The sequence below is a fragment of the Lepisosteus platostomus genome, chromosome 12, assembly GCF_059453375.1.
Source record: "Lepisosteus platostomus isolate fLepPlt1 chromosome 12, fLepPlt1.hap1, whole genome shotgun sequence".
Classification (NCBI taxonomy): domain Eukaryota; kingdom Metazoa; phylum Chordata; class Actinopteri; order Semionotiformes; family Lepisosteidae; genus Lepisosteus; species Lepisosteus platostomus.
In genome coordinates, this window is record NC_142622.1 from 44,087,128 (window position 1) to 44,107,554 (window position 20,427).

Genomic DNA, 20,427 nt, shown 5'->3' on the forward strand with positions numbered 1-20,427 from the left:
CGCATTAAACTCTCTTAACTGAGCATGTTGGGTTTGAAAAAGACAAAGCTGATCTTCAAAACTACGGTAAAACTATAAATGCATTAAATGCAATTTCTCAAATACCACCTGGTTTGCCGTTCTCCAAAGCAAAGGTAATCCCAGCATTTAGAAGAGACCTGGCACTTTTTACAATAACTAACATCTACTTTAATGCGCTTTGGAGATTGGCAAACCAGGTGGTATTTGAGAAATTGCATTGAGATTTTTACCGCAGTTTTGAAGGTCAGCTTGGTGTTTTTTGCCGGTTTCTCCATGACGCCATTTTGCACCGGCAGGTGCTGTATAAAGCAGGGACGACACTCGCCAAAAACGCACAATTACGCGCGCCTTGAGAACGGGTGCCGAGGGTACCCCAGTGTTCAGGGAGGAGAGCTGTTAGAAACACAGAGGGGTTTTGCTCCTCGGAGCTGCAGCCCGAAAGGAGCAGTGTCGGGGCTCGGCCGTGGTGCAGTCAAACAGTCAAACACGGAGCGGCGGTGATGAACTCGCTGCAGCTCCACAAGCAGACACCTGGAGCCAGGTGGTTCATCCAACTGACAGCGGGCGTGTTGCTGAAAATCGAACAGATGCACAGGTAAAAGTGGTACTGTACGGTCTCAGGGGGCTCTGCGAAGGTATGTAATTAACTTTGAGGGAGCGGGGCCCTAAATATTTGAACCAGGGCCTGAGATTGTCAGATTCGCCACCCTTGCTTTCGTAAACCTTAATGCCTTGTTCAGTGAGGTTACTGATTCGCCCCGGGATATGTAAACTGTAGGTAAGTTATCTTATAGTCATAACTACAATATAATACAGGAGCCACCACAAACAGAGGTATTTTTTTATTTATTGTGAACGGTTGAATGTGCAAAATGTCTCTCGCTGTATTTATACGTACGTTTTCTTTTTTCAGTTTTGTGTTTTTCATTTAAAATGTGTTAAAACGGTAGATTTATTTTTTAAGTCTCTTTTTAACTAAATTAGGGGCATGTACTGTACGCCAGAGAAGTCTCCGAGCTTCTATTCCATGCTCTCGCGGGTGAAAGATACTGCATTATTCCAGCTTTATTGCATGTTTACTGATATAAACTGAAGAATACCCAGGTGGAATTCAGGTCAAGCAATATAGATTTATCAGAGGAGCAGTGTACAGTAATTTACAACAGGCAATTAGAGGAACCCCCCTTCCTCTACACACACACAGTCTATTAAAGATTTACAGAACGCACAGCATAAAACTTGTTGGGCTTGCAGTAATTGCAGTTGTTGTTGTTTTCCAGACCACATTTAAACATCATCTGGATAGTTCGTGTGAAAATTAATAACAGTGTGACATTGTGCAAGTCATTACAACAAAGGGAATAATCAACAAACAGTGACACCTAACACAATGAGCTATAACATAATTATGGGCTTGAATAATTACCACTTTTTAACATCATCGCTTTTGCTTGGAGGCATATAAAATAACATATCAGCAAAGCACAGGGACTAAAGAGGAAGCCTAAAGCATAGAAAATTGCTGATGATTGGAATGACACCACAGTGAAGTGTTGGAAAAAGCCTGAAGAAATACAAACCAGTTAGCTTTATTCAGTCAGTCTAAGATGCTGCTATACACAGCTAATTTGATTACAATAATACTTTCAGTTTCTTATATGCTGTATTGTTGGAAGGTTTCAAGATACGAAGGAAATCTACCAAGGAGATAAAATATCCCTAAAGGGATTTATAAGCACGTTGCACTTAAATCACCTGTTATTTAATATTTGCACCATGAATTTTTGGAAAACAAAAACACCTTAAGGAACACTACATGAATTAAGTATAATAAAAACAGGCCTAATTTTAGAACTTAATGTATATTAGATAGAGATTTAAAGAGTATGTCGTTCTTAAGGAAACTGAAGCAAATTAAGCATTAAGCTATTGGAGATGCTACTACCAGTTATTATATAGTATAATGTGGATTTGGGTTCAATAATATCAATTAAAAACTAACTGTCTTAAATGAAAAGAAAAAATGGGCTGTAGTGCTTTTGAGAGATGAAGTATGATTTTTTATGGGAAGCTAGCTGCTTTTGGTCTTGAATTGCATCGTTTTCTGTTAAAACCTATTAGCCTTCTGAAATGACACTTTACGTTTCCAAAACTGTACACAACCCATAGGTGGAAAGCTGTGCCTTTTGGGATGATAAGAAGCTATAAAAGTGGTAAAAAAGAACCAAAATGGGGTAGATGAATAAGAATATGTAACATTCTTGTTGTAGTAGAAACCTAAAATAGCAAATGATTGCTGCTGGACCAAGGAAATATTGGAGTTGATCCCTAAGGCAAAGATCAGGAGCAAAGGATAATTGCCGAACCAAGGAAATATTGGACGTGATCCCAGGAGAAAAAAAGATCATGTTAGGAGATGACCTCATGTAAAGCTGGAATCAATGTTTGCAACAGCAAGTTAGCTGAAGGTTTTCTAAAACGAAATTCTGGGAGGCCTTCATCTGGCAGTGGATTCATCAAGTCTGTAGGGCACTGGGTCCCAGTCCTGGTGCTGGTGACCCACACGCCTGCTGGTTTTCATTCCTGCCCGCCTTCCTGAGCGACCTGAAAAGAAGCCGCTTCAGTTGAACCTTTGCAGTTTGTTTCTAGTCACGAGTCCGGGATTTTATTGCACCTGCAATAGAAACGGTGAAAGCTCAGACATGTTTAAGAGCTGGGAGCAAACAGTTCGCATTAACCTTAAGTGAACCACTGGTGCACTTACTGACAAAATGTATCATCAGGCAGTGCTAGAGCAGGGGTCTCCCACCCTGGTCCTGGAGCGTCCCTGTCCGACCGGTTTTCCAGGTGGCCCGTTTCCATTGGATTTCTATCCTTTGCTAGAAGATGTTTATGAAGAAGCATTCTTCCTTGACTTTTTTGGGGTCTGGTGTGGTGTTGTCTGATCCACCTAAAATTCAAAGAATGTCTGCTGTAAAAGTTAACATTTAGAAGAATGAGAATTTATCTACCCAGTGTCTGCCTTCAAACGTATACTATTGCCTTTTTCATGTTGTTTCTTAAGTGATGAATATAGTCATACATGTTGAAATAAAAATGTTTTATCCATCATGCTGTATAACATAGAATGTACTACATTCAGAATTTATATTTTAATTATTTAGGTAAGACGCACTGATTTAAAGCACACAAGCATGACAATTTTAGGTCCTATTCTTTCTCCAATCCCTGCTTAAACCATATAGTGCTAATAATAATGTTTCTTGTGCTCTGTCTGCTCCACCTGTCTGTGTTGGGCTGCAGACCCTGACCTGCACTCTGGTTCAACTGGGTCCTCGCTTGTTCGTGAGGTGAGGTTGGGGGGAGCTCAGGGTATTTATCCCGATACTCGGGGGCAGCGGGCAAATTAGGCAGATCTGTTTCGATTTGGCTGTCGATGTTATCTGTAATCTATATATAATTTTCAGAGTCTGTGAGCTCTGAAAAAAAACAAGTTCCAGGGGACCAGGGACATTATTTTCCTTTTTTAATCTTATGAGAATGTAACGCATGCGATACAGTGCCTTGCAGAAGTATTCACCCCCCTTTGAAAGATATCCCATTGTGTTGAATTACAGATGTTGTGTACACATGTTTTTAAGTGAATATTTTATAAAAGTATAAAATGTTAAATTCACATCCCTGAGTCAAATCTTGGTTGCAAGCACCTTTGGCAGCAATTACGATTTTGAGTCTTTTTGGATACGTTTCTGCCAGTCCTTGCAGTATGTGAGAATGCTCAAACTTCACATACAAATAATAGAAACATATATCATCCCTATTAGAGCTATTTTTCATTTTTTCACAGTGTCATATAACTTTCTACATGGCACATTCAAGGAGGCTCGAAAAACACATTTTCAAGTTTAATGTTTTTTGTTTTCACATTAAACTTCAGCACCACGACCAAAAACCAAGAATTTTTTGGTTTTCATTTTCCTTCTTGAATGAGTAGAAGAAAAGTGCTGTCAGCTTCCAGGTTCATTCTGGGAAGATGCAGCTGCTATATGTCATGGAAGGAGTGAGGGATACAGTTCTGCTTCAGGCTTACAATCCACAGAACCTGCATGATCTGGACCCTGAATTTCTTTTCATTTGTATTAATCCATTTTAAGCTTAATACTGGTAAAGAACACACTGATGTATTCCTCAGTCCTCTTGGGCTTTATTTAGTTTGCTTAGATTTTTTAGACTCTGGAAAGACTAGTTCCCAAGGATGTAATGTCTGATAGGAGTAAAATCTGATAAATTCTGACACAGAAGTGTAGGTTTTCAAGGGAGTCATATTTATGGCCTTAGTGAACACACTGGAAGCAGAATTATATAAGTGAAGGAAAGAAATGTGAGTTCATCATGGTTGTTCATCGGCCTAACTTTTGTTAGGAGTTTTTTATAGTATTCTTCATCAGAAAGGCACTATAAATAATGTCTTAATATTCCAGTATTCCAAAATCTCTGCAGCTCTTTGACAGAACCCTTTCTCTGTGAGATATATGTAGTTTTTGTAAAGTATTTCAGGGCTATACAAAATACTGCAGTCAAGTCACACAAGTAATGTAACAAATTGACATTCTTAACATTTAAGAAAAAGAAGATATGACAATGACAGATATACTTCAGGAAAGTTATAAATGAAAAGAGGCCACTCGTTTCATCACTTATTAGGATAATAGTTTATTAACCAAAGAATATGATGAAGCTGTTAATACTGTATAAGTATCTGAGGAAGATGCTTTCAAAAATTGTCAAAGTCACAGAAGAGAGCAAGAGGTAAACCTTAATAGATCATACTTCCTCTGCAGCTCGAATTTAATCTGAATTCAAGAATTTTGTCTTCAAGTATCTTTTTTTTGTGTGTGTTTCATCAATCGAGGAACAAATCATGAATCACATCACTTCACAAATATTCTAATCTAAGGAAAATATTGGTCTTCGTTTGTTGTGCCAGATGTTTCTGTTCCTTTAACTCCTTTTGGCAGATTATGCAGTAGTTTAAGACTTGCAGAAAAACGCATATCCCAGAGGCATAATGTAGACAACATCTGCTGACTGAGCACTGCTGTGTTTTAAGTAGGGCCACAAAGGTAAGAGAAAGATCAATGAGTATGTTGTGACTGAACTATACAGACATTAATAAATAGTGTTCATCATTGACATTGGATGACATTATTCATACAGTCCTAAGGGGTCTCTGCACGCATGTAGACTAAAGCCAATATGAATAATTTAATGTGTATGAATTTAATCATAGAGCCGTTGCAAAATGACAAGATAAACCAGCAGGTCCATATTTTTTATTAGTAAATCTTGTTTACTAATGCACTTGTTCTTTGTGGATAACCCATGTATTACAAGTTTTGCTGTACCTTTAGAAATTCTCATCATTCCATCCTGTTTGGAAAGATAGGAATTTAATTGCTTTTTTTGTATTCTTTGCCTCAGTGGGCCCCAGAGTATTGTAGAGCACCACCCAGCTGGGCGATAGGCAGTAGCCATTATGCACCAGCAGCAGTGGAAGAAGAATCCACAGTTAAAGTGGATAAAGTTTTAGCTTTACTAGTTTACTGGTTTGATACGACATAAATACAGTCTGCTTTTTAACTGTCTGAAACAGGTGGGTGGATTCTTTATTTTTACCCACACTTAATTCCAGATCTAGTCGAACAGAATTTAAGAATGCTATAAGCAGTGGAAAAGGTTCTGTGTCCACTCATGATCATGTAATATAAAACTTTATTATCTGGATTTCTGGCCAAAAAATATTTACGTAATCTAGCACGAGAAAATCTTTGTGAAACACTAAGCTACTCCTAGTCTACTCCAAACCTACTTTCTTGACTTCTATAAGGATTTTAAAATTTGTTGAACATCAGTGGATGTTAAAGTGAACACTTTGCAGAAATCCATACACGTAACAATACTTCATTATGAGATACAGAAACTGATAAGAGTTTTTGTCTCTGAAATGGTGCTGTACTTGTCTTAGTTTGCTTGGAGATCCAACAGATTTTAGACTGCTTGGGACAGTGTATAACAGACTTTGTGTTTAACACTTAGCAATTTCTTTATTTAAGGAAGGAATTTAAAGGTTTGAAAGTAAAATGCTTTTAAGATCTAATGACTGAGCCCCTCTGTGAGACCTTATGGGTATGGCGACGGTTTCTAAGCAGCACAGTCTATTAATAAAGGCACAATATTACATGATTGACTTTTTCCCCAGTGGCTACTCCTTCTCTGGGGTCACAGCTGTTTGCAAAATTACCTTTTACTTCATCTTATCCCAGTGACGGCAACAGCAATCCTGCAACAGTCCCAGCCTGTCTGGTGCACTGCTGCAAATGGTCATAAAGGCAAGTAATTGATAATAACGTGGTATTTGTCAGCAGCGGTCAATATATACTGTAATACTCTAATAGTTACCTTTCAAGAATGTTTACCTGTGATTCTTTCCTTTTCCTCAAGGCAGTAGAAAAAGACATAAGCTTCCCTAAAGAACCTTTCCCTGAATGTTATAAATAGATGTAACAATTTTAAAGGTTAATTAGTTCCCTTGTGGTTCCACGTACCTTTTTACCTAAGCAGAAATAGCTCAATTTTCAGACGTTTTAGACACATATTATTTTAAGGTTAAATATCACTGCTAAAGTCTGTAACTACAGCCCATTAGTAGGAAAAAATCATTACAGATACCAAGACCAAAAGCTATGTACACTTGTTTAGGAAAAAAAAAAGTGCAGCACAGAGAGAGGTGAAGTTTATGGTGAAGTATTATTAATTCACTTTTACGAGTTGCAGGGGCAAGCTCAGCCATAGTTTCATATACTATATACCTCATAGGTCATTTGTCTGAATGTACATTGCTTAACACATAGTCTTAACTGCGGTGCTTAGATTGTGTTTCCAAAAAAAGTTGAAAGGCCTATAAAAATAGTGTCTCATTGATTTTTTGGAAGTAATGTATTTTGTATTGTTTCATTTGTGTCTATTACAGTAAGTCAAAGAAAGGAAGCACAAGGAGCAGTATTGATTTTATTAGGGCTCATCAGCATTGCATACTGGAGCTGTTCTCTGAACAGTGAAATAGGCTTATGCAATGCTGATGATCCGTAATAAGAGAGAAAAGTCTGTGCCTACTTTGAGCTAATATACGCAAAGCACAATAAGAAGTCTCTTTAGATTGGTCTGCCCTCTCGAACTGTGAAATGGTTGGAGGTCATTAGTGTTCATATATCCCTGCTATGATTCACAGACACATTGGCTTGCAGTAACCCTGAAGGATGTTCCTTGTAACATACTGTAGTTACAAAACACAATATGTGACATTCGAGTGATGAGTCAATTGCAGAACTTTCACATCCATGTTACAGTTATGTTTATAAGCAAGCAAGTAAGTGATCAAACGTATGTGCCTGCCATTTAAAATGGTTTTAAGCAACTTAATGCTACAAAGAAAGGATTGAATAAGACAAAAACATTATTGGGACACTTCATCAGCAGTATAGCCATGGTGGTGAGATGCATCAACAAACATAAGAACATTGCGTGATAAAAGTGTTGGAAGCATGTGGAATCATGCCAAATGTTAAAGCCTGTTATTCTTGCAAACGCTGAATGACAGCATCAGCAAGCTTGTAACAACGTCTCATTCCTGAGAAGGTAAAAATTAATTTATGGTCATACATTTTTTTTCTCACGAGACCTAAGGCACCTTGAAGTATATTTGATTGCTGTGTATTGTAGCGAGGTGAGGGTTTTGCATTTACTGGAACAATTAAAAACTGCAATAGAAAATTGCAAGAGTGCTTTGACGACTGTTTGGATTCAAATGTATAATAATTTACACACGGATTCCAAATATACAGTACAGTATACAATTTATTGATACAATACCAAAACATGCATAACAAAGTCTCAAGAGTAATGGAATATATTTGTGAATCAATCTGCTGTGGAGGTTTATTGTTTCCTCAGGGATTACAAAGACAAGAACTAATAACATCAGAGGTAAAATATATTGACTATAACATGTAACGGTCTATCTTGTAGGTTTTATCAGTGTTATATAGTTACAGTAACATTCACATGTGTACTCTCACAAACAAATTTATATGCATTTACTGTTGTGAACAAAATTATCAAATGTGTTTGGAATAATCGTTCAACTCTCAAGAATCATAATGTGAATAAAGAAGTTTTATACTCAAAGATCCATTGGCCAAACATTTGTTGGCTACTTTAAACCGGCTGCTGTGATGGAGATGGTCTGACTGGTCAGCTGCTTGCTCTGTGCAATGAGTATCCCAGTGCAGAGAGGAGAGAGAGAAGCTCTCTTGGTTAATATTGCTGGGGAAAGCTTTCCAAGGCGGCTAGCATTATGCTTCAGCCTTAAGACAATAAATGCACAGTTGTCTGCCTGGGTCCGACTGCAAGTAAGATGGGTAGGAGAATCTCAGTTTTTCCCAGCTATAGCTTTTCACACTAGTTGCTTGGATATTCAGAATGCAGACAAAAAAAAAACTCCAGCTGTTGGTTTGTGAAAGACAAGATTTCATCTGTGCAGACAGAATAGCTTGTACAGAATCCTCTTCTTTATTGACTGAATCGAAAGTTTTTTGTCTTGAAAAAAGGTAGGTCCTGACTCGGACTGCATGCAGTCATGTGCCAGGGTAGTTGGAGGGAGAAGAGGAGCCAATAGGTTAACCAACAAAAATGAGATGTGCGCTGACTTGTAAGGTACAACATCACAGTTGATGATTGGCTAGGATGTTATCAGGTATAGTTCTGGTGTCCACCCTTCTGGTTCCTCAGTGTTTGCCTTTAGATGATGGACCGTGACCTCTGACCCTGACAATAAGAGAGCTTGCTTATTATGGACCTCAGATAGATGGAAATAAATTGTGGCATTCTCTTTTGAAGGCAATGCTGCGATTATTGATGTCAGGGATTGCAGTAATGGGAAATGCAGCAGGGACCATGTGGGAGTAGTGGAAGATGAAACAGCAGGCAGATTAATCATAATAATAATGTTTCTTTATTAGCCCTATACAATTTCTTGCATTAGGAATTTGTCTTTTCGCATACCCCAGTTTTTCTCCATGGAGACACAGACACACAGACAGGGAGCGAAGCTGGGGGTCAGAGCGCAGGGTCAGTCATTGTGCGGCGCCCCTGGAGCAGCTGGGGTTAAGGGCCTTGCTCAGGGGCCCAACAGAGTAGGATTCCTCTGCTGGCCGCGGGATTTGAACCGGCAACCTTCCAGTCACAGGCACAGATCCTGAGCCACAGAGCCACCGCTCCGCCCATATGAGAAGCAGGAGATTCTTGTTCGAATCTGAAAGTTCATAGAGCAGATCTGCAAATCCATTGCGAAGAGGAATAATGTTTTAAAAGGGCACGGCTAAGTGACTTTACTGCTATCTTTGGTTGTTTTCTTGCACAGTGTAAAATGTTTCGGAGAGAGACACGTGTAAAAGTTTTATTTTACTTCTGTCTTTTTTAATTGTTTAAACTTTGTTGTTTTATTTAATAATAAGGGGCATGGTCTACATGTTAAATTATGCAATTCATTGATTGATTGAATTCTGTTTACACAGAATAACTCTGGTATCGCATGCCATGTTTTGAGCATACAGTATAACATTGTGTAAAATCATGTGCCTCTAGCTGTTTACCATCATTTCCATTTATATTGCCTTGAAGATGTTAAAGGGAATAGTTTTAAAGAAACAAAACATTAATTCTATCCATTCACGTTCTGACTGTCTTACCCAGTTCAGTGGTGGAGCAGGAGTCTATCCAGGAAAGCAGTAGGCACAAGTCAGGATACACCCTGGACGGGATACCGGTCCAACACAGGGCGCACACAGATACAAACGCAGACACACACTCAGTTTTCCCAGAAGTCAATTAGCCTTCCAGCATGTCTTTGGAATGTGTGAGGAAACTGGAGCACCCAGAGGAAACTCACGCAAACACACAAACTACACGCATATAGCACCCCAGGTCCACAACTGAACCCAGGGCCCAGCGCTATGACATAGCAATACTAGCCAATGCACAACCATGCTGCCCCATATTCTTTCAATTGTTAGTTTAAATCTATCCTAGTGGAGAATAAATGCCCTATTTAAAATATCATTATACTATGTCAGTAAACCTATTTACATATATTTTCATTGGTAGAATAAACTACAGTACCACATGCAAAGTGTTGATGGCAAAGTCGAATCCACTAAGTCATCTGTCCTCACTCTGTGTAATTAAATTTAATAATAATCCAAAATTTATGGAACTGCCAGAACACTTGAAGTAACTAATGAGGTCTTCCTCAGAATTCAACTGTAAAGTTGGCATAATTCATCCGCTAATCTCATCAAAATCATATTCACTTAATTACCCATCATATTAGGCCCCAAAGTAATTTATGTAGGGGGAATTTTATACACTTAGAGGAATCCTTATAAAGGTTTTAGAAAATAATGAAATATTGAAACTTCTTGACGTATCTTAAACATCTTAAAGATTTGCATACGCTACTATTTTACCATGACCTTTGATGACCTCTAGTGTCCATCCCCTAACTTGTGAAGGAGGCCAATGACCATTTACCTGTGATCTTCAGAGACTGCTCTGAATTTACCCATGACAATACATGCTGCTACTGAATGTACTTTAGTGTCTTACCTCCTTTTAACCCCTAGCAAAACAAGGAACCTTTGGGGACTTCTGTATAGTTCCAGGGACCTTTATTGAACGTCTTACCTCAACTTGTATATATATAACTTGCATGATTTATACTACTGAGTGGTGGCAGAAGGTTTTGTTGTCAGGTGAGTAAAAATATTGAGGGCTGTGGTCTAAATACAGTGTATGTGTTTAATGGCCCAAGATCACCACAGCATATTGCCCACCTTCACAACTGGGAAGCATGGTGCTGGCAGGGACTGGCAGGTGTGTCAGGATTGGGGAGAATATGGATTGTGGAAAGTACTGGTCGATCCTAGAGGAAAACCTACAGTACTTGAGTCGGCCAAGAATTGCATAGTGGGTCAGCAAACCACATTTCAGTGGGAAGGACTTTGATCTGAAGCACAGTCAACAAAGCCATACTGGAGTGGTCTGTCGGGAAGAGATTGAATGTGCTTTAGAGGACAACATTTCTGGGAAGAATGGGCAAAAATTATGCCAGCCTAGTGGCAGAGACAAAAAAAAAACACAAGACAAAAAAGAGGTGAATACTTCAACCTGAGACAATAGGGGTGTTAAAACTCTCCAAAGGCAATGTACTGTGATAAAGATTTAAAAGCATAGACTTTATTTGAATTGATGTTATGCTGAAATTACAGAAACCATATTGCTCCTCTAGTACAAAAGATGCATTCCCATCCTCAATGAGCAATATTTTTATTTTTTAAAGCAGTAAGATACACATACAGTGCCATTTTCAACAACTTTAACTTTTTTCTTTAAAACTTTATTCTCGCTTTTTCTCGCTTTCTAAGAAAAAATATACTAATCATTTCCATAGTTACATGAATTACACCCTAGGGTCTCTTTTTCTTTCATTTTTTCATCTATCTTAATAACACTGTGAGCCATGTGGGAAAAAGGTTTTGTAACAGAAGTGAACTACTGGTTGGATTAAATATATTTTTCAAGGTATCACTTGAAGCGACACAGACATCATTAGTTTCAGGCTGCAGTAATGACAAAGCTTGAGGTGCTATTTTAAGTTCAAAATTGACAGTAGTTATGCTCTTTTCATAAAATCAGTGCTGTCAGAAAGCTGCTCCTCAAGTGTAGGAGCAACACAGACCAGGCAGAGGCTTGAACAAAAAGATGTTTTTAGCCAAGCAAGTTGGCCTTTGATTCATCCAGATAATAAATACCAGCTGCAGACTTGCTAGTGTAAAATGTGCATATATCTGCAATTAAACTATTAACACTAGCTGGCAAAAAAATTAAAACATCCAATTATGTTTGATTTGATTAGATTAAATTAAATTAAGCAAATGTGTCTTAAGGATGAAAGCATAAACTGATATTTTTTCACAGTACATGTTTAGATAAAAATACGGCTGTATAATCACTTTATATTAAAGCAGCATTGATCATGTTGGTCTGTGATATTCTTATGATGTTTAGTGACATTGTTTTAAAACGGCATTTAAGTCTACATTTTACTAAAGAAACCAAAAATGTTGATTGACACAAGTTTCTCTTTTATGTTATTGCTAAAAGACAGCTTATCTAGCTTTTGGACTCACAATTTGCATTTAGAAAAGTTCCGCAGCCTGTTTTTAAATATGATGCTTAGAGAGAAATGCATTATGTTAATTTCTACATTGTGTAATCACTTGGTACTTAAAAAAAGTAATTTCTGAAATAATATGAAAACTACAATTCTGCTTGAATCTTGCCTTCTAGTAGTCATTTAAAAACGTACCATACCCTTGTTAAAATTGAGGTTTTAGAATGTGCTTCAATCTATATACTGTTAAAATTATTTAATGAACCTAAGGTCCCTTGAATTTTCCAAATTAATATTCATAATATTTTCTGTAATTAATCACTTTTAAAATCCCTCTGGCAATCTTCTGTACTCTACAGTATACGCTGTCAAGTAACATTTGTGTCCTGATTTTTACAGTGGGGTGAAATGGCAGAATATTTATATAAATCACATTCTGTGTTTTCATGTCAAATGAAACTATAGTTCTAAAGCTAAAATTTGCAGAATGTTCTGTTTACCAAAATCGTACTTTTAAGTGTACAATGCAAAAATGTAACTTTACATGTCTATACCTGCATTCAGAAGCTTTTTGGACAATTAATACAGCATGTATTTTAAAGCAGTTGTGCACCTAAGATATTAAAGATATAAACTCAATATAGTTTATACTGTATTTATACAGGTATAGCCAACAGTATAGTCAATATGTTGTGACAGGCTTGTGTAAATATGTCTTCCAGAGCAATCTTTGACACAAATTCAGCTCATGGAGAAACTATACCATACTGTAGGTTTTAGGACAAGATACAGGTAACTGGAAAAAATCCATACATCTGTGGCGCACCTAAAGGTGAAGGGACGCCAGAATCACTCCTGTGAAAACTAGCGATAGACTGGAAAAGAACAGTCTTTTCCTGCAAGAATGCACGGAGAAGAATGATGGGTTCCGCTTGCTTTCCTTTTTCTGTACTGGACTGTTTATCTCAATCGCATAGTCAGTCTCCTGGTGGATTCAGTACGTGGGAGTGACTGAACCATCCGAGGAGACGCGCATGGTGATAGTGCTGACTCCGTAGAGGGCTGTCCCTGCTGACCCCAGCCAGTGCCCATCCACGGGATTCTGAAGCGCGATTACAGGAATGCTCGTGTGCCGATCGGAGCCTCATGGGATTTTATCAATGACAATGTTTTTTTTTTGTGGTATTTTTTCTTCTTTAGTCTCAGAAAAGTACCACATTTTACACCTCTGCCCTTGATCTCGCAGAATTCTCAGAAACTCAAAACATTTCCTCCCGTGTTTTTTTTTTTTTTTCCCCCACCTCTCATCATATACTCATACCAAACTTGAGTTTGGTATTTTGGGGGCTGATTTATGGTGAATAGCCAAGTACAGTTCATCAAAATAACAAAAAATGTATATTGATGGATGAAAAAGGCGGTCAGCCTTAGTTCAGAAATGTGAGCTGTGCTCAAATGCATGCCACCTACTAGTTTATTTTTCTGTCCTCTCAGTGTTTATATTGTGATTTTCAAAGTATTTAGGAAACCGTTCCTGTGATTCAGATATCATACCCACTGTGTGCTGATCCCATTTGCTGGATAGTGCCATTTTGATCCATAGAATTCTGAAAATGTCACTGGATTTCACTTGCAGGCTAATGGCCAACAGGTCTAAGGGAAACGCACTGGGAAACTACGCAGTCTGTCTTTTGGAATACAAAAATGCCAAAACAACAGCGTCACATCTCTCGGCAGTACCGCTGCGTTTCCTTCACAATCACAGAAGCCACTGGGAATATCTTTTGAAGGAAAAGATTAGGTAACTTTATGCTGAATCTCCATCGCCGTCTGCCTTTGTCATGTAAAATTGATTTTCAGTGTTTGTGGCCTGTGTATGCCATACGGAAAGGAAGTACCCTAGCTCTTGAAGTCTGACCTTTTGAAACTGGAGGGGGCTGTTAATGCTTTCTAAGTTGCCGATTCATTTCTTAAATTTTTTTTCTGTACAGGCTAATCAGTCAATGAGCCTTCATTCAAAATTGATATCATGATTTATTCAGTTTACCAAGATAAAGGTCACATACATTTTGTATTCAGGAGCTTCATTTCACTTCTTTTATTTTTTCTGTTCTGCATATGGAGCCTTTAAAAACGAAATGTTCCCTGTCTCATTGTGGAAGGAGATTAAATTTGATGTTAAGACAAGTGCAGAATAGCTTAAAAACGTAGTACAATTTTTCTCTCATCAAGCCTATTCACTCATTTTGTCAGTATTCAGCTTCTCAGTTGATCACAATGGATTGCAACAAATTGAAATGGTATCCATTATTTCAGAAAGGAGATAAAACAGGTGAGCTGACAGGGGGTTTTGTATTAAAGACCACTGTTATCTCAACTTCATTGAATATGTGGCTTTTACGATCGATTTCATTTTCTAAATGAGTGTTTATGAACTTTCTCATTATGTGTATATTTTTAGAAGGGAGAAAGCAGCTGGATGAGAAATGTTTGTTGCTCCCTGGTTACATCAATACCAGTTTTAGTTTTTTTTCCAAAAGGTGTGCTATTACCTTGACAAGAAACTAAAGAAAATCCAAGAAGATAAAGTAAACTCACGAGGTCCGTTCTATTTCACAGGCTGCTTATCAGTAGTTTATTGATCCAAGAACCTTATCAGGGTATTTCTTGCACCTTATATTTTGAACGTAGAGCTCCTGTTTTTGGGTTTCCTTAAATTTTCGGTAGTTGGCTTTCAATATTTTCCTCTAGTTTTAGGCTTTTGTTGAGTCTAAAAAAGTATTCATTTCAGTAACTATTCTGAATGAAATATGTTTTGCTGTATGTGGTGATTGTCACTGACAACAAGGAGAGACAAACAACATACAACTGCATATATATACAGTCTTTTATTGTGTTAATCTGAACATTATAAACAAATTAAACTTTGCTTGGTTTAAACTTGAGATGTTATGGATCAGAATGAAAAATGACTGTACACAGAAACTTCAAAAGCTGGCTTCTCTTAATGTATTGCATCTTTTATTAAAGATGATGTCACAAAGTACGAGATCACCTGATGAAAAATTCCGGAGTGTTTATTGAAATGGAAATTCCAGGATTGTTTGTGCCAGACGCTTTCAAAATGTTTGAAATTCATGACATTCATGCAGTCAGCTTTCTACCACTATAAAAAACCACTATAGTCTTGAAAGCGTTCAACAGCTTTCTTGCAAGAGTTAAAATAAGGAAACTAATATTCGACTTGGAATATTGATATAATTCAGTTTTTGTTAGGAAATGTAGGACTTTTTGCACATATGTATCATCACCATATTTTATTGATAGCCATAACTTCTAATATGAATATTCTTTATCATTTTCTCTTTAATGTCAATTTATGTTTCTTATATATCATAATTCCTGCTTTGATTCTTTTTGTTTTGTTTTTTGGATTCACTTTGGTTCGTGTCTTTTTTACGAAGTTACCGATTGGTCTTGGATGCGCTCAGCTGTGTTCGTGAGCGTGGTGGATTGGTCTGTCCCTCTGTGTTCTCTCTTCGCAGTTGACGCCTGATGTGAGCACAGTGTGTCACATCGCGTGGTGAAAAGCACATACTGTACGACTAGTTCCCCACCACACTGCTGTCAGGCTTTGATTGGTGGACTTGATTCAGATCACCTGGGGTCATGAAACCTACCTGTGAAAGAAAGAGGAGATTACAGACAAGGGGACATTGTAGACTGCATGAACTCCTCTTCTGCTCATATCCTCTTGGTTAGGCAACCAGACACAAATGTTCATTTTTAACCTTTTCAATAATCTGTAGTAGTTAAAATAAATTTTACTCATTCTGACTGGGACCTCTATCCACTCTTTCAAACCTAGAGAAGAGAAACTGACCGTATATCTTAAAAAAGGGAAATGTGTTAGTAAAGAGTTTATATTAATTTCACCCCAATGATGCCTCTTACAGAAAGAAGTAGTAACTTCCACTTAATGTTCACTGCTGGATGAAATAATCAAAACTCTCCGTCCCATTTAAATGCATTTTGCCCAGATCTTAATATTTGATGGCACATGTTCTATTTGGACATAAAAAGGTATTTGCAGGAAGCAAGTACAGTAATTATGTTTGTCATGTAAATAGTTTTGGTTAATTTGTTGATTTTGTGCTTTTTTAATTGGCACATCTATATACTTTTAGATTTCGGGTACCAGTTTAAGATCATTTAAATTGATGCTGATGGCCATTCATATAAAGTGACACGAAGGCTCTGGTGCATTTCTGTAACATGTTGAATTTTCTGAGGCCTCTTTATTTTTTAATTTACATAAAAGTGCCCATCTCCGGAGGCAGCAAGGAGATCATTACGTCTCATCCTTGAATCCCTGTGGAATAAATGACAGTTTTTCTTTTTACCCAAGATCTGTCTCTACATTCAGGATGAGGAGGATCTAAGATGGATGTCACTGTTGTGATGATCAAGCTGACAAATGGAAAAAAGATGGATTTACACTGTTCCTCCCTAGAGATGTTACTCCTCTGCCTCCACTGACAGGTGGAATAATCTTCCAATCGTGAGCTTCCTCATCCTCACAGTCAGGTAGGGGTGCTGGGCAGCACTGTTCAGGCCCAGTGTGAGGCTTCCTGTTATTATTATTGCAATCCTGTCATTTGCTGAGCCCTTCTCAATGTCATTGTAAACGTACTTCCTGCGTGGAAAATGCATCACCTCCGGGACACACCTAATCCCAAAAATAATAGAAATCGATCTCCTTCCAGGAGGGGGAAGTTCACACTTCTCTAAGCCCTTGTGATCGCAGCGGCAAACAGCCTGGCCAGCATTTCAAACACGAGCAGACGAATGAAGTGTTTTCTATGGATGGAGATGCATTTAAAACAAAACATAGATTCGCTGCATATGTTTAGCGATAAAGTACACTGTACACTGGTTTTTGTAGTTATCTGATGGTTCTTCTCTCTGTCTTTTTAATCATAAGCGCTGTGCAGAGGAAAGGGGGCCCAAACTGTCACTGCCAACACATGCAAATCTCAAAACTGGAAGGACTTGTGTACAACTCTGCACTCTCTCCGGGAATCCACTGCTGGAAAAAAGTCTCCCTGCTAGGCAGAGGGTAAGCCGTTGCATCTCTAATTAAGATCAATGTAATAGGACTAATTAAATTCATTAGCAACAGAGCTAGTGGGTGGAGGGGGTTGGGGGGGGGAGTCTCTCATCCCTCATCCCTCATCCTACAGTGAGTGCCACGTGACTGAGCTCTGCTTAGTCCAGTTCCTGGCACGAACTGACATGGGACACCTGTGTCAAGAGAACACATAACCATTTAACTGTGCTCTTGTGTGCTCACAAAGTATCGCAGAAGCACTCGCAGCTGGTCTGCAGGTACCACGGCTATAGAACACCACTTCTACCAAAGCGGATTTCTGGGAAAAAAACAGGTCTTTAAATCGGATCCGTGCTGCTGTTCCTATTCATGGTGGTTTCTGGGAGGGATACTCCAGCCGCTAAACTGGCACTTTCTGATTCAAACACCTTTCCTGCGATTCGTTTTCAATTGAATTTAAAATCCTTGCAGCGTTCATTGAGAATACAGCTGCAGTGTCTTTAAATTGACAAACAATGGAAGCTGATGTGTGTGTTAGCACACTCATAGATTGGAGGCGTTCCCTGGTTTAATTTATAGATTGCTTAATGAGCTTGAGATATATTCATAGGAGATTTATTTTTTCATTTAACACTGTGCTACACTATGATGAATATACTAATTGGTTTACACATTGCTTGATTTTCCAATTTAAACTATTGCATACACAGTATACAGGTGTAATATGATACTAATTACTGTATTTTTTTAAATGATAAAATACAATACTGTCTTAAGGCAGCTGAGACCATGCGGAACTGAGGTTAGGTTTTCAGGGCCATGGATAACTCAAAGCACTAGTCCTAGATTCTGATAATGGATTCTTTTCCAAGATGGCATTTTTAAAATCCACCTACATTGCATATATTTTTTAAATTTCATATACAGTTGCAAGGGCTGTTAAGACTCTTTAATATGAAAATCATTTCAGAACATTGAATATAATACAAATAACGGTTCTTCTGATGATAATGCACAATCGTCTTTAACTTTATTCCAGATGGATTAAAAAGCATAATATTCATTGCAGCCCATGGGAGTGGGGACGATGACGACGGACAACAGTAATTAATAAACTCCTATAAACCAACAAGCAATGCTGACACATACCGTAATAACCAGAGTTCATTCAATTGGTAAGCCATTTGCAAAATCTTTCAAGCCTGCAGAAAGTGCACTTAAAGACATATTTTGTACCTAAGACCTGCAGTAAATGAAAAGAGGCAAAGTGTAATGATCTCAATAATTTATAACTCCTTCTAAGACAAGGTAAAGGATTACTGGAATAGAAAGCTAGTGACAGCTCATTAGTCACTGTTAATAGACTCCCTGTTCCCGTGTTCTGTTCCAGTGCAGGTAAAGTTGCAGACAAATAGTGAGGTTCTGAGAAGAATTCCATCATGTAAATGAAAGAATTGTGTTAAAAGTTCTGAGAAGATCAGTCCAAGCTCAATATTACTATCATTGCACGCAGAAAATATAAGTTGAAACCCAGAGAATGTGCTTATTCTAGTGGTATTGTCATTCCTAGGGAGCCCCCAAGAGACCACAAGATGTCTGGATGTATTATGAGATGCCCTAAGGTAAGTTTCTGTGACACAATGAGTGCTTGACACAGTGATTCACCCAGCATCTTGTTCAGTTGGTACTGTATTCCAGTACTGCAGCTGGGTTTTCAGTTCCATCATCTGAAACTCTATTTCACAATGATGTCAAAGGGTGCAGATAAAACTATTGTGTCTCCATAAGTATCTTAAAAACACCAGCTTTGTGTTATGCAAAGTTAAGCAGTTCCAGTAAAGTATTTTTATTTAAATAAAGAAAGGGTTTTTCAAATGAAGGATTGGAGCACACTTTAGCTTGCTTGAGACTGGAACTGTTTCAGCAAAACTCTTTTGTGACCTGGAAGAGTTTGTTAGAATTAATTTAATTCCTAATACTTATAAAGCACTTTATAGGTAATGGGGACTCCCCTCCACCACCAACAGTGTGCAGCTCCACCTTGATGATGCAACAACAGCCACAACGTCAAAATCTGCTCCCCATACAGCAGCTCTCAGTGTGGAGGAGAACAGAGTGATGAAGCCAGTTCATAGGGGATTATGAGGAGGCCATGACTGGTAAGGGCCAATGGGAAATTTGGCCATGACGCCGGGGTAACGCCCCTACTCTTTTCAAGAAATGCCCTGGGATTTTTAATGACCACAGAGAGTCAGGTTTTATTCCTCAGCCTAAGGACGGCGCCTTTTTACAGTGTAGCGTCCCCTGTCCCTGTACTGGAGCATTAGGACTCACACAGCCCTCAGGATAGCGCCTCTTCCAGCAGCAACCTTAGGTTTTCCCAGCAGGTTTCCCATCCAGGTACTGACCAGGCTCAGACCTGCTGAGCTCCAGTAGGTCGCCGGGTACCAGTGAGTAGCAGGGTGACATGGCTCCTGCCTAGAACTGAATAGGTGAAGATGCTATTTATCACATATACTGTGGAGAGGCATGAAAGGGCACACCGAAAGCATGGGAACTACACTTTCACAAAAAAAAAGTGAGCTCCCAGCAGGAATCTGATTCATGCCAAACACATTTTACCAATTTACACATTTTTTCTACTGAAGGCATCTGTAATCTTCAGAGAGATTTGTGGAGGCAAATAGAAAAATCTGACTGCAAATCTGTGGCCCATTTTGTACATTCTGGAAATATGTTCAGAAGTCCCCTGTGTGTAAACACATTTAACATCTCTAAATTACAATTTAATTTTTAACAATAATGCATGTAGTAAATATCTAATTACCCTGCATTTCTTATGTTTGCATTTAAGAACTGAGACTTGGCAAAACAAAAACACAAACTATCCATGTTAATGCTTCCTCTATGTGCTGAAAACTACACACCATTATTCTGAAAGCTAATTGTAGTTGTTTACAGTTTACTGAAAATGATTTACAGTCATTAACTGATGCATGATATTCCG

General features: G+C 38.3%; 1 long non-coding RNA gene across 1 annotated transcript; it reads left to right on the forward strand.

Moving 5' to 3' along the window:
* The first annotated feature begins 217 nt into the window (after nt 1-217).
* On the forward strand, nt 218-20,355 carry LOC148651614 (uncharacterized). The gene is made up of 7 exons (XR_015925784.1): nt 218-656; nt 13,947-14,111; nt 16,719-16,897; nt 17,295-17,429; nt 18,460-18,595; nt 18,991-19,042; nt 19,408-20,355. It is a non-coding gene; the product is annotated as an uncharacterized LOC148651614 (long non-coding RNA).
* Nucleotides 20,356-20,427: the final 72 nt, after the last annotated feature.